The following is a 16,165-nucleotide window of genomic DNA, read 5'->3' as shown; positions in this document are numbered from 1 at the left end:
GCCTGTCTGAGCTCCCCAGTCAAAAGTTCACTGGCCCAGGTGCCAGGCCAAGGAATGCAGTGATCACAGATGCTAACAAGGATGCCAAGGTTTCTGACAGGCCCCCCTAAGGTAAAAGACATGGGATACACAAACAACACATAATGCACAACAGACAAGTGACACGAGACACACCGGGACTGCTCTGCCCTGCACACCTCAGCACTGGGATCAAAAGTGAGACTTTGCTTTTATGGGGCCTAAGGGGCCACTTCATGAACACACTACCCCCCCTCCCCCAAAATTGGACTCAAAAACGCCTCCCGGTCATTCCCAAACCAGCACCATGCCTTCATCCCCTCTGTGGGTCACAGCCCTCTACTTATCTCTCAGACATCTGGGGATGCTGGTCCCTGTCAGGTGCAAAGAAAGGCCACCTCGTCACCTGGGAAGGTCCTGCTGGCACCAGGCTGGTGTCTCTCAGACAGCTAGATTAAAGAGAACCAAACATCAGGGCCTGATCTTGGCACCGCATCACCCAAAACCCCACCACTCTGCTACTCACCGCGCTCCTAAGAAGGCCCGGCACCTCCTAACCCTGACCCTCTGCCACACATGGAATGCAGCTGCACCTGAAAGAAAGTTAGAACATATGTCAAACACCACCAGGATAACTCACAAGCTGCAAACACCTTATGTCAATCTAGGAAGAGCATCTAGAGCCCAAGTACAGCCCACATTACAAATTCCAACTCCCCAGGGTTTGTCCTACTGAAGCACGCCATGCAGCAGGGCAGAACAGCTCCGGCACAAATACCTGCAGACACCCGTGACACAGAACGTGACAAACAGGGGGACATGAAACACGACACATCATGCTTGTGGTGAGGGGAGAAGGCAAAAGGGACCCCAAAGACACACCAGGTAACACAGCACACGAGACAACACCAGACAGACCAGAGCTGTTCTGCACTGCCCGCCTGACATCTGCCATCAAAAGTAGAGCCTCTCCCTTTACCTGTCCTAAGAGGCCCTTGGAGAAGATTGCTTTTCCCACTGCCAATTTTTAAATCTGGCACAAGAACTCCCAACCTGATACACTCCCATCTCCAGGCCGTGGCCCCAAACTTATCTTTTGGATGATGGGTGATGGGAATCCACGCTGCACCTGAAATGCGTCTGCCTCGGAAGGCTCTGTGATGGCCTGTGAGCCTCTCGGTCAGCTACAATAAAGAAAACCAAAACCAAAGTGTGAGTCCAGAGTTATGTGGGCCAAATCCCACACAGGCAGCTACTTGCCCTTTCCTGAGTGTGCCTGGCTCCTTCAGGCTCCAGCTTCATCCTGATTCCAAGGCTGTGGCCTTCCTTAGGAGTGGCACCTGGGTAAGAGAAAGGCAAAGTTAAATGGCATTCCTGTGAGTGCAGTGGAGGACCTTGTGTGCTGCAAGACATGGCAATGCCTCTGCTAGGCTTCTGAACAGCCTTGTGGGGGGGGGCCTCAAATAAACAAACAAACAAACACCCTTTCTCACCCTGCTGCCTGCAAACCCCCTCCCAAGAACTCCTAACTGGATACCTACTCACCCTCCCTCTCCCAGTCACAATCCTCAACTCACCTGAAGCCTCAATCTCAAACATCATCCTTGACACTGGGCAGAACTCTCTTGCGACACGATGAATCTCCTGAAAAATTGTTGTGCTTGAGAGCTGATCAATAACAACCACTCCTCCCCGCTGCCCACCTTGACTGCTGGCATCCAGATTGATTTCCTAAAAAGAAAGACAAAGAACAGTGCTGTAACAGTCACCATACACACTTCTGCTGCAGAGACAAATGGGCCTCACCTGCTCGGGGCAATCCCCTCACCCGGGATGGGGCCCTCTGGCACAGATTTAATCCATCTTAATCTGAAAAAAAAGGTAGGACAAGAGTCACACTGTTGCAGGATAACTGAAGAGCTCCAGATATGATGTGTCCATCTACAAATCCCATCTAGAGTCCAACTACACCCCAAATTACAAATTCCAAGTCCCCAGGACTTCTCCTTTCGCACCAGGCTGTGCGGCAGGGCAGAGCAGCCCCGTCCCAAATGTGTGATGACACCCGTGACACAGGACAGACAGGACAGACAACGGGGACACAACAGGAACAGAAATCTCTTGGCAAGGAAAATGGCTGCAAGGACTGAAGGGCCTGACCTTGGCACCGCATCGGCCAAAACCCCACCACTCTGCTACTCACCGCGCTCCTAAGAAGGCCCGGCACCTCCTAACCCTGACCCTCTGCAACACGTGGAATGCATCTGCACCTGAAAGAAAGTTACAACATATGTCAAACACCACCAGGGTAACTCACAAGCTGCAAACACCTTACGCCAATCTAGGAATAGAATCTAGAGCCCAAGTACAGCCCACATCACAAATTCCCACTCCCTATGGTTTGTCCTACTGCAGCAGGCCATGGGCAGGGCAGAACAGCTCCGGCACAAATGTGAGCACACACCCGTGACACAGAACGTGACAAACAGGGGGACAAGAAACACGACACATCATGCTTGTGGTGAGGGCCTCGAGGGGAGAAGGGACAAAGAGACCCCAAAGACACACTAGGGAACACGGCACACGAGATAACACCAGACAGACCAGAGCTGTTCTGCACTGCCCGCCTGAAAGCTGCCATCAAAAGTAGAGCCTCGCCCTTTAGCTGTCCTAAGAGGCCCTTGGAGAAGATTGCTTTTCCCACAGCCAAATTTTAATTCTGGCACAAGAACTCCCAACCTGATACACTCCCATCTCCAGGCCGTGGCCCCAAACTTATCTTTTGGATGATGGGTGATGGGAATCCACGCTGCACCTGAAATGAGTCTGCCTCGGAAGGCTCTGTGATGGCCTGTGAGCCTCTCGGTCAGCTGCAATAAAGAAAACCAAAACCAAAGTGTGAGTCCAGAGTTGTGTGAGTCCAGAGTTATGTGGGCCAAATCCCTGCAAGTCAGCTACTTGCCCTTTCCTGAGCGTGCCTGGCTCCCTCAGGCTCCAGCTTCATCCTGATTCCAAGGCTGTGGCCTTCATTAGGGGTGGCACCTGGGTAAGAGAAAGGCAAAGTTAAATGGCATTCCTGTGAGTGCAGTGGAGGACCTTGTGTGCTGCAAGACATGGGAATGCCTCTGCTAGGCTGCTGAACAGCCTTGTGGGGGGGGGGCCTCAAATAAACACCCTTTCTCACCCTGCTGCCTGCAAACCCCCTCCCAAGAACTCCTAACTGGATACCTGATCATCCTCCCTCTCCCAGTCACAATCCTCAATCACCTGAAGCCTCAATCTCAAACATCATCCTTGACACTGGGCAAATCCCTCTTGTGACATGATGAATCTCCTGAAAAATGGTTGTGCTTGAGAGCTGAGCAATAACAACCACTTCTCTCCCCTGCCCACCTTGACTGCTGGCATCCAGATTGACTTCCTAAAAGAAAGATAAAGAACAGAGCTGTAACACAGTCACCATACACACTTCTGCTGCAGAGACAAACGGGGCCTCACCTGCTCGGGGCAATCCCCTCACCCGGGACGGGGCCCTCGGGCACAGATTTAATCCATCTCAATCTGAAAAAAAAGTTAGGACAAGAATCAAACTGTTGCAGGATAACTGAGGAGCTCCAGATATCCTGTGTCCATCTACAAATCCCACCTAGAGTCCAACTACACCCCACATTACAAATTCCAAGTCTCCGAGACTTCTCCTATTGCACCAGGCTGTGCGGCAGGGCAGAGCAGCCCCGGCAAAAATGTGTGCTGACACCCGTGACACAGGACAGACAACACAGGACAGGCAACGGGGACACAACAGGAACAGAAATCTCTTGGCAAGGAAAATGGCTGCAAGGACTGAGAGAATGCAAAAGGAGATGACCGAGCTGAGACCGATGGTGAGCTGATGAGGCTCAGAGAACCCTGGAGGAAGAAGATGCGAACTGAAGGATTTATTCCAAGAACAGCAAAGATCGATGCCTAGGAATCCTATGGTCAGAATCCTCTGCCTGCCCTCACATTTTTTACAAGTCCTAATCCACCATAATGGATCCAGGCGGGGCATAGCTGTCCGTACAGCTCAGAACAAGACCTGACAAGACACCTGACTGGATGCTTCCAAAGACAGAAGAGAGTCTGATGCCTGTCTGAGCTCCCCAGTCAAAAGTTCTGTGGTCCGGGTGCCAGGCCACGGAATGCAGAGATCACAGATGCTAACAATGATGCCAGGGTTTCTGAAAGGCCCCCCTAAGGTAAAAGACATGGGATACACAAACAACACATAATGCACAACAGACAAAGGACACGAGACACACCGGGACTGCTCTGCCCTGCACACCTCAGCACTGGGATCAAAAGTGAGACGTGGCTTTTATGGGGCCTAAGGGGCCACTTCATGAACACCCCCCACCTCCAAATTGGACTCAAAAACCCCTCCCAGTCATTCCCAAACCAGCACCATGCCTTCATCCCCTCTGTGGGTCACAGCCCTCTACTTATCTCTCAGACATCTGGGGATGCTGGTCCCTGTCAGGTGCAAAGAAAGGCCACCTCGTCAGCTGGGAAGGTCCTGCTGGCACCGGGCTGGGGTCTCTCAGAAAGCTAGATTAAAGAGAACCAAACATCAGGGCCTGACCTTGGCACCGCATCAGCCAAAACCCCACCACTCTGCTACTCACCACGCTCCTAAGAAGGCCCGGCACCTCCTAACCCTGACCCTCTGCCACACGTGGAATGCATCTGCACCTGAAAGGAAGTTACAACATATGTCAAACACCACCAGGGTAACTCACAAGCTGCAAACACCTTATGCCAACCTAGGAATAGCATCCAGAGCCCAAGTACACCCCACATTACAAATTCCCACTCCCTATGGTTTGTCCTACTGCAGCAGGCCATGGGCAGGGCAGAACAGCTCCGGCACAAACGTGTGCACACACCCGTGAAACAGAACGTGACAAACAGGGGGACACCAAACACGACACATCATGCTTGTGGTGAGGGCCTCGAGGGGAGAAGGGAAAAGGGACCCCAAAGACACACCAGGGAACAGGGCACACGAGACAACACCAGACAGAGCAGAGCTGTTCTGCACTGCCCGCCTGAAATCTGCCATCAAAAGTAGAGCCTCGCCCTTTAGCTGTCCTAATAGGCCCTTGGAGAAAATTGCTTTCTCCTCTGCTCATTTTTAAATCTGTCCCAGGGATTCCCAACCTGCTACTCCACCATCTCCAGGCCGTGGCCCCAAACTTATCTTTTGGATGATGGGTGATGGGAATCCACGCTGCACCTGAAATGAGTCTGCCTCGGAGGGCCTCGTTAGCGCCTATGAGCCTCTCAGTCAGCTACAATAAAGAAAACCAAAACCAAAGTGTGAGTCCAGAGTTATATGGGCCAAATCCCTGCAAGGCAGCTACTTGCCCTTTCCTGAGCGTGCCTGGCTCCCTCAGGCTCCAGCTTCATCCTGATTCCAAGGCTGTGGCCTTCATTAGGGGTGGTACCTGGGTAAGAGAAAGGTAAAGTTAAATGGCATTGCTGTGAGTGCAGTGGATGACCTTGTGTGCTGTAAGACATGGCAATGCCTCTGCTAGGCTTCTGAACAGCCTTGGGGGGGGGGGGGGGGGGGGCCTCAAATAAACAAATAAACACCCTTTCTCACCCTGCTGCCTGCAAACCCCCTCCCAAGAACTCCTAACTGGATACCTGCTCACCCTCCCTCTCCCAGTCACAATCCTCAGCTCATCAGAAGCCTGAGTCTCAAACATCATCCTTGACACTGGGCAGATCCCTCTGAAGACATGATGAATCTGCTGAGAATCTGTTGTGCTTCACACAGCTTGGAATTTCAGGGAGTCTCACTCCTCCATTAAAGGAAAAAAAAAACAAAAAAAAAAACCAATAACAACAACAACAACAAAAAAAAACTAAACCAGAAAACAAAAATAAAAAAACCCAAAACACCTAAATCCCCCCCCCCAAAAAAAATACAGAAACCACCAAAAAATCAAAGAAAGCAACGAAAACCAACCAAAAACCCCAAAAAGAAAACCTAAGAAACCAAAATTTCCACCAAAAAAAAATCCAACAACAAAAAAAAAAACAGAGCAAAACCAAAAATTACAAAGGCACTTTACCACCCCTAAACACAAAACCCAGAATCACAAACCTAAATATCCCCTGTGTTCTATGCTGGTTTCTTCACAGAATCTTCCAAGCCTCTGTGCTTTAGATGCCCAGAAACACCTGCTGAAAAGAAGCTGAGACGAGCTGAAAAAGCCTCTTCGCTGAAATGGGAGGAGAGCTCTTACCCCAGCACATCCCCGAGAGGGAATGAAGCCCCTCAGCCACGGCTGGGGTTAATATACCCCTGATTGTGCCCCGCCTCTCGTTCCCATGGCACCCAGGAAAAGGGAGGGGGCGAATCCCACCAAGCCCTCAGAGCAGCTGCAGCTGTTTAGCTCTGACTCACATTCAAGGGCAGTAAAGGGCTTGTTATAGAAGAAAACTCTTCAGAAAAGTAACAGTGCTTTCTTTTTTACAACAACTACTTGGAGCAGAAGAACAGAAAACTGGCAAGATATAAAACTTTGTGGTAAGGTTACATAGCTGGATAAATTGGGTAATTGGGTAATTTGCTGTTACCTTATATAATTATTCTGTGTTTAACAAAAGCCATCTAATAAATTCACACCCAAAACTCCAGCAGCCCAACTGGCCCTACCAAATCTCTATGTTTATGCATACAGTAAACAAAACCAAAATCCCAGTAATACCGATCAGAAGTCTGTGAAAGAAACCTATTGAAATTGATCCTACCTCAAATACAAAACAACCCATCCAAAGTTAGCTTCACTCAAAAAACAATTTACACAGAGTTAATAACACCAAGAAATAAAACAACACACGATATACCACCAATGAATATAATAGTGAAGAAAAAAGAAACCACTTTTTTTTTTTTTTTTTTTTTTATTTAAACTAACTTCTTTTATTATCTAGAACAAAAGCTTTTCCCAGGACTGTAACAACTTCTTCTCCTTCTTCTTCTTCTAAAATGTCCCTTCTCATTCCCAAATTCCTTACAACTTCTGAATTTACATCCAAGCAAAAAGCAAAATTGGTGCACTTGTGCATTCGATGCTCCTGTCAGATTCTCTGTTTCTCTCCACATCTTCTTACACTTTCAGTCTTCACGCTGTCCTGCCGTGATGAGTTTGACGGACGAATTGGTAAACGTTAGGAGAGGATTTCCCTGCCTCCCTCCCCAGAGCTGGTTTCCTTAGTGCATTTCACTCAATCCCAAGCCGGCAATGATGCACGCTCACCTCAAGGCTCACAGCTGCTCGGCTAAATTCGGCTGTAATCAGCTAAACTCGGCCACTGTCATCTGCATTCGGCTGGACTCTACCCTTCGGCACGGCTCGGCTCGCTTCGGCCCAACTCGGAGCCGCTCTGTGCGCTCGGCACGGCTCGCCTCGCTTCGGCCGAACTCGGAGCCGCTCTCTGCGCTCGGCGCGCCTCGGCTCGCTTCGGCCCAACTCGGAGCCGATCAGTGCGCTCGGCGCGCCTCGGCTCGCTTCGGCCGAACTCGGAGCCGCTCTGTGCGCTCGGCGCGCCTCGGCTCGCTTCGGCCGAACTCGGAGCCGCTCTGTGCGCTCGGCGCGCCTCGGCTCGCTTCGGCCGAACTCGGAGCCGCTCTGTACAATCGGCGCGCCTCGGCTCGCTTCGGCCGAACTCGGAGCCGCTATCTGCGCTCGGCGCGCCTCGGCTCGCTTCGGCCCAACTCGGAGCCGATCAGTGCGCTCGGCGCGCCTCGGCTCGCTTCGGCCCAACTCGGAGCCGATCAGTGCGCTCGGCGCGGCTCGCCTCACTTCGGCCCAACTCGGAGCCGCTCTGTGCGCTCGGCGCGGCTCGCCTCGCTTCGGCCGAACTCGGAGCCGCTCTGTACAATCGGCGCGGCTCGGCTCCCCTCGCTTCGGCCGAACTCGGAGCCGCTCAGTGCGCGCGGCGCGGCTCGCCTCGCTTCGGCAGAACTCGGAGCCGCTCTGTACAATCGGCGCGGCTCGCCTCGCCTCGCTTCGGCCGAACTCGGAGCCGCTCAGTGCGCGCGGCGCGGCTCGCCTCGCTTCGGCAGAACTCGGAGCCGCTCTGTACGTTCGGCGCGGCTCGGCTCGCCTCGCTTCGGCCGAACTCGGAGCCGCTCTCTGCGCTCGGGGCGCCTCGGCTCACTTCGGCCCAACTCGGAGCCGCTCTGTGCGCTCGGCGCGGCTCGCCTCGCTTCGGCCGAACTCGGAGCCGCTCTGTACAATCGGCGCGGCTCGGCTCCCCTCGCTTCGGCCGAACTCGGAGCCGCTCAGTGCGCGCGGCGCGGCTCGCCTCGCCTCGCTTCGGCCGAACTCGGAGCCGCTCTGTACGTTCGGCGCGGCTCGCCTCGCCTCGCTTCGGCCGAACTCGGAGCCGCTCAGTGCGCGCGGCGCGGCTCGCCTCGCTTCGGCAGAACTCGGAGCCGCTCTGTACGTTCGGCGCGGCTCGGCTCGCCTCGCTTCGGCCGAACTCGGAGCCGCTCTCTGCGCTCGGGGCGCCTCGGCTCACTTCGGCCCAACTCGGAGCCGCTCTGTGCGCTCGGCGCGGCTCGCCTCGCTTCGGCCGAACTCGGAGCCGCTCTGTACAATCGGCGCGGCTCGGCTCCCCTCGCTTCGGCCGAACTCGGAGCCGCTCAGTGCGCGCGGCGCGGCTCGCCTCGCTTCGGCCGAACTCGGAGCCGCTCTGTGCGCTCGGCGCGGCTCGCCTCGCCTCGCTTCGGCCGAACTCGGAGCCGCTCAGTGCGCGCGGCGCGGCTCGCCTCGCTTCGGCCGAACTCGGAGCCGCTCTGTACGTTCGGCGCGGCTCGGCTCGCCTCGCTTCGGCCGAACTCGGAGCCGCTCTGTACGTTCGGCGCGGCTCGGCTCGCCTCGCTTCGGCCGAACTCGGAGCCGCTCAGTGCGCTCGACACGACTCCGCTCGGCTCCCTGAGGGCGGGCAAGCGGCGGCGCCTCACGTTAAACTCGCCCGGTTCGGGGCTCTCCTGCTGCCGCGTCCCGCGGGCGGCCCGGCCATCGCACGGACACGATCGGGAGCGCGGCGTGGCACAGGAGCTTATTAGGCTGTGACCGCACTCGCGCTAATTAGCGCGCACGAGAGCAGCGGGCTCGGTTCGGCTGAGCTCGGCTCCGTTCAGGCAGCCTCGCAAGCCTGGCCTCGGTTCGCTCGAGGCCGTCAGGTTCGGCCGGTCTCGCCTTGGTTCGGCTGAGCTCGTTCCATTCGGCCGAAGGCGGCGTCGTTCGCTCGTGTTTTTACAAATATCTTTCTATATTGACTGTATATTTCTATCTTTAGTTTTGTACTTCTATAATACTTCCATTATTCCAAATAAAAACCCCGTCCCTAACCAAATAAATAAAAAAACCCCTTCTTTTAAAGGATATTGAAATATTTTTTATTTATACTTTGTATAATTATACATTCATATTTTAATTTATCGTTTCTTTGGATGTATTACATTAATAATGATATATATTATATATATAAAATTTTAAAATAGATTTAAATTATTATTTAAATTATGTATAATATCTACTGCTACAATTAATTTTTTCTTATATTTTTAATTTTTATATTTATCTGTATGTATTTATTATATATTTCTAAACTTAGATTTCTACCTTTATTTGTATTTATAATTCTTACAATCAAAACCCTGCCTATGGACCAATAAAGAAAACCCGCTTTATTTAAGTATTTTTAAAATATTTTCCTGCTAATAATTGTCATATTTATATTTAAAATTTGTTCAATATTAGATGAGAACACACCTGCTCCTGCACCCCAGTGGGGCTCCTTCTCCTGGGGACCTTGGGGCGCCCCAACGGCATCAGAGCCCCGAGTCTTCACCCCCTTCTCCTCTATTTAGAAACTACACTGGAACTTCTTTCTGGAAACAAAGACATTACCTAAATCCTCTCCCCGTGTCCCAGACAGATAGATATTCAGTTATTAGTTGGCTGGGCAGCAGTTTCTTAAATAGAATGATAAACAAGATGTGAACATTTCAGCTACAAGCAAATAGGCAAATCTGAACAAGGTACTGATGGCCAGCCACTGAACTTATTTTGAAGCAATTTTTTAAACAACAAAATACTGATACCACAAAAATAAAGCAAAAAGCTAACTACTGGCTAAGAAAAAATTAACTTTTGACAGCAACAACATTCCAAATACACAGGCTTTTTCCCGATGTCATACCTTATAACTACCTCTCTTGGGAATTCTCATCATGTATCCCAAAAGGAATAAATACCTCAGAGCGTCCTAAAGCAAAAAGTAGCACACATGAGCTCCTCACACTCCCGGGAGGCCGGCACAGCGTGCACTGAGTCTGCAATGAATTCTGCTCAGTGAGGGTCTGCAAACAAAGGTTCAACTGATGAACTGAACTGATTTTAAAGGGAGGTTTTCTAAGCACAGAAGCACAACAAAGAACAAGCAAAAACAATTCTTAAAAAAACCCGTAGGAGAGCAGAAAAGAAGGGGCGCTCCCCAAATGAAAGCCTTCGACTGATGGGAAAGGACAATTTCGACCTCCATTCAAACCCTTGAAAAGGAGGGACACCAGGGCTGCCCCCTCCATTTAAACCCGAGGGTGTTGAAAATGGGGTGGCTGCCTTCAAATCAAACCCATAATACCACAAGAATACTTTTCCCATTCCCCTTAGAATAGAACGCAGGGATTCCCTGTCACCCCCGGGATACCCCGAACAGCCTGGAAAAGGCAGCTTTTCCTGCAATCAACACCCTTAAAACCACAAGTCAAGAGGGATCCCCTCAGTTCAAACACAGACAATAAGAGAAGAGGAGCTGCTTCCTTCTCCTTAATCCCTTTTGTCCTCATAAGCTCCACTTTTGTTCCTGGGGATCCGGGGAGGGACTGGCAAGATGAAATTGGAAAGGGGAAGGAGAAAAGTCCCCGCTCCGAACCCACACGGGCTCACCTGTTGGGCTGCTGCTCCCCGGCACAAAGATTCGTCCCTCGGCGCCTCCTTTAAGCGATGCTCCACGTACCCAAGCGCGGATCCAGGTGGTGCCCCCGACCCTGTGGGAAGCTCCCGCAGTCCTTCCATGAGACAGCGCCGGGAGCGGCCCATAAACCCCTCCACTCAGCAGCTCCGTGCAAAAGGGAGCTGAGGCAAAGCCTCCACCTAAAACAGCCTCGCCCTGGCAGGAGCCGGCCCCTCATCATCCTCACACTCACACCTGGGCTGCTCCAAGCCCCCATCATCCTCACACTCACACCTGGGCTGCTCCGAGCCCCCATCATCGTCACAGCTCACACCTGGGCTGCTCCGAGCCCTCATCATCGTCACAGCTCACACCTGGGCTGCTCCGAGCCCTCATCATCCTCACACTCACACCTGGGGTGCTCCGAGCCCCCATCATATATTTTTCATATTTATAGTCGCATGTATATTTAGAATTTATATTACTGTATAATAAAAATTATATTATATATACCTCTCTTCATGTTACTTTACATAGATTTCTATTTCTATTTCTCTTCATAGTTTGGTATTATATCTTTATATCTCTATATATTTATTATATATTTCCGTATGTCGATTTACATTTGTATAGTACTTATATTATTTAAAATAAAACCCCTGCCTCTAACGAAATAAAAAGCAAAGACACCCCTTTCTTTAAAACACATTTAAAAGTTTAAAAATAATTTTGTTTGTCATAATTCTATTCACATCTATATTTGTAATTTCCATTTGTTATATTTATAGATATTATATATATTGGAGAGAATACCTTTTTATATAATAATAGATACGTTCTTTTGACACAATATATTTCTTTTACTTATATTTTTATGTATTAAATATTTATTGATATCGACATATATATGATATATTTGCATTTCTAGTTTTATATTTTTTATGAAATCTCCAGCCCATACCCCAATAAAAGCCAAACAATCCCCAATTTATTTAAACTATATTTAAACATAAATCCTGTCACAGCTGCATTGCACAGCAGTGCCCCAAGCTAATCTGACACTTGTTCGTCTCCTGGACCTGAAACTGAACCCGCTCACCTTGATCGCACCTGGCAGAACCATTTTCGTACCTTTTTCTGGCATGCCTTGTTTTTGGTTTTTTTTGTCTTGAGTTTTTGTGGCCTTTATTGCCTCTCTTTCTTGCCTTGTTTCTTGGGGCCTTTACTCCCTTTTTCCTTGATTTTTTTCTGGCATTTCTTGGGTTTTTTCTTTGTTTCTTCTTGCCCATTTTGGTGTTTTTTCTGGTTTTTCCTTGCACCCCTTGGGTTTTTTTTTTCTGTTTTTTTTTTTTTTTTTTTTCTTTTCCTTCTGGGTTTTTCTTTGCCATCTTGGTTTTTTGTTCTGATTTTTTTTTCTTGCCCATCTTGGGTTTTTTCCCTGGTCTGTTTTCAGGGATTTTTCTTGCCCATCTTGAGGTTATATTCTGGGCTTTTTCTTGCCCATCTTGGGGTTTTTTTTGCGGAAGGGGTGTGGTTTTCCTGCCCATCTCGAGGTTTTTTTCTGTGGGTTTGTTTTTTGTTGGGTTTTTTTTCTTTTCTTTTTTTTCCCCCTAGGTTTCTCCTTGCCCTCCTGGTTTGTTTTCTTTCTTTCTTTCTTTGTCTGTCTTTCTTTCTTTCTTTCTTTCTTTCTTTCTTTCTTTCTTCCTTCCTTCCCTTCCTTCCCTTCCTTCCTTCCTTCCTTTCCTTCCCTTCCTTCCTTTCCTTCCTCCCTTCCTTTCTCCTTTCCTTCCTCCCTTCTTTCTTTCTTTCCCTGTATTTCTAATCTTAGTTTTCCTTTCTAGCTTTAGAAGAAAAAAGCAGCAATAGTAACTTTCAGGCTACCTGGGATTAAAAAAACTCCAAAACAAAAATGATTTAAAGAAAACTGTTTATTCCCTGGGAGCCTGAAATTTTCTACTGCTGCACGTGATATAGAGCTTTTATTTCTTCTTATAGATAGTTGATATTTTATACTTTATACAGCGCTCCCTGCCGTCTGCACCAGTGCACTGCAGGCAGAGCGCTGCGGCGTCGTTCGGTTCTGTTTAATGAAACTCGGCTGAATTCGGCTTGGTTCGGCTCTTGGTCTAAACTCGTTTAAGTTCGGCTCTTCGGCCGAACTTGGCACGGTTGGCTAAACTTGGTCATATTCGGCGCATTGTGTAAATGCGGCTCAAGTCGGCTACACACGGCTATCGGTTCCAGTCGGCTATGATCGGCTCTTGGTGTAAACTCGGCTTTTTCCAGGCACACTCGGCTCTTCGGGGAAACTCGGCTCTTTCCGGCCACACTCGGCTCTTCGGGGAAACTCGGCTCTTTCCGGCCACACTCGACTCTTCGGCTCTTCGGAACTATTCGGCCCGGCTCGGCTCCCTCAGGGCGGGAAAGCGGACGTGAGAGGACCCCGGCACAGCGAGGCGTTTACCCAGATGCCTCTCACAAACCCGCCAAAATACGCCCGCCCGCGGAGCCCCTGAGCCCACAGCATGTCTCGGGTACACATGAAGCGCCACAGAAAAATCCGTCGGGGCCGCCATGACGTCGGTATTCCGTGCAGGCAGTGCAGTTAAACACCCACACGGTCCTCCACTTCCCCGCCCTTTTCGCCGCCATGCTGAGAAGGTCAAACAAAACTCCGCGACATCGCCCACGCGCCACTCCCAAGCTGGCCGCCTCTAGCTGCACGGCTGCAGTACCGCGCTCTGCCCACAAGGCGGCAGCACTGCCGCCCGCCCCAGCCGGGGGCGCAGCGCGCCTCGGGGCTGCGGCAGCGAAGGCGGCAAAAAAGAACAGGGGCGACCCCCGCCGAAAACTGCTCTGAAATAAATGCCCCAAAACAACAGGGAAGAGGGAAAAAAACCGTCTGCCTCTAATCTAATAGGATAAAAGACAAAACAAAACAAAACACAACACAAAAAAAATTATTAAAAAAAATATTTAAATATTTTTAAAAATATTTTTTCATATTAATATTCACATTTCTATTTACAACGTATATTGATGTACACTGTCCATTTATACATTTCTTTTTATAAATACATTTCTATTCCATATTGCATATATCCCTAAAACTTAAATTTATTTGTATATTTTTATAAATATTTTCACATAGTAAGTATACATTTCTGTTACGATTTTTACTTCGGTAACACTTGGATTATTTAAAATAAAACCTTTGCCTCCATCCACATTAAAGCCAAAAAGAACCCCTTTCTTCAAAACTGTACTTAAATATCTTTTAAATTCTATTTTTCAGGTTCATATTCACATTTACATTTAAAATGTATACTTATGTATACTGTTATTTGTATTCTTCATTACATCTCTTCCTATTATTTGTATTTATTTATATTTTGTGTTTATATATATATTTATATCTTAATTGTATATCTCAATATTTAGAAATATATAACAATAATATCTACATTCATATTATTTAAAATAAAAACCCTGCCTCTAACACAAGAATAAAAAAAACCCAACCCTTTGTTTTAAACAATATTTAAATAGATTTTATCCTCATGTTCAATTTTTATATTCATATTTGTATTTATAATGTATATTAATGTATATTGCTTACTTATACACTTATCTTTACCAATGTCAATTTATAAATAAATTTATATTCTATATTACCTGCGGTGTGAGTAGGTATTTATATTTTTTATATATTTATATTCATATTTTTTATATTGATTAAATATTTCTGCGTCAAGATTTTTACTTCTGGAACACGTATAATATTCAAATTAAAAACCCTGCCTCTACTTAAATAAAAGCCAAAACATTCCATTTCTTTTAAACGATATTTACATATTTTTATATTTATATTCCCATTTATAATTTATATTGCCATTTAATGTTATTTATATTCCATGCCACAACTCCTCATATTACTTACATATATTTATATTTAAATTTATATTCATAGTTTAGCAATTTCTCTTTATATATTTATTATATATTTCTATCTTAAGATCCACATTTCTATATTGCTTATATTATTTAAAATAAAACTCCTGCCTCTAACCAAATAAAAACCAAGGACACCCCTTTATTTGAACCAGATTTAAAATTTACGAAGTAAATTTATTTTTCAAAATTATAATGATATTTATATGGATATTTTTATTTATTTTATGCATAGATTTTATCTATATTAGAGGGAATACCTTCTAATATAATCATAGAAATATATTTTCTGTATTATACATATTTTCTTACTTATATTTGTTTAAATTAAGTATGTATAGATATTTGTATTTCTATATATATTTGTATATCTGAATTTATATTTTATTGCTATCATTTAAAAACCCCAGCCTATACCCTAATAAAACTGCCCAATTTACTTTAACTCTATTTAAATATTTTTATATTTACAATCTATATTTATATATCTTTGTGTATATATATATAAAATAGACTATCATTTATCTATATGATAACATGTTACAATTATATACCATATATTATAGTTTTATGTATGTATCTGTTATCTATATTTATGTTTACCACTCTAATTTTATATTTATTTTTAAATGTATATTTATTTCTATTTTCATCTCTACATTAAACCATGTCAGTTCATTAACCCGACGCACCAGAGCCACAACAATACTGTACCTTTGTCAGCACCGGCACGCAGCACACGCCCATCCCATCGCAGCACAGCAAAACAAAACCTATTTCTGTTACTAACGGAACAAACATCCCACAACGTCACTGAACCCTAATAAAAACTCAAATAAACCTAACTGTAAATAAATTTTAAATCCCACTATAAAGTAGCCCAAAACCTCCGCACATGCTCATCATAAACTTCCTCCTAAACCAGTATCTCAAAAACCCCAAAAAACTCAAACACACCTTGAAAATGACACAACTGCTAATAAAAACAAACACCCATTAAAAATTAAATCAAACCAACGCACTAGACTCAAAACTGCACAACTGACCCTAAACATTACTAAAAAAAGTCCCCAAAGCTCTACCTTTATGTTAATGCACAAATAATAACATGTAATCTATAAAAGTTATTTCAAAAAATTAAAAAAATAATTAAAACCATGAAAATAAAAAACCTAAA

Source organism: Melospiza melodia, chromosome 5 (genome assembly GCF_035770615.1).
Source record: "Melospiza melodia melodia isolate bMelMel2 chromosome 5, bMelMel2.pri, whole genome shotgun sequence".
Lineage (NCBI taxonomy): Eukaryota > Metazoa > Chordata > Aves > Passeriformes > Passerellidae > Melospiza > Melospiza melodia.
Note: the sequence above shows the minus strand (reverse complement) of the source record.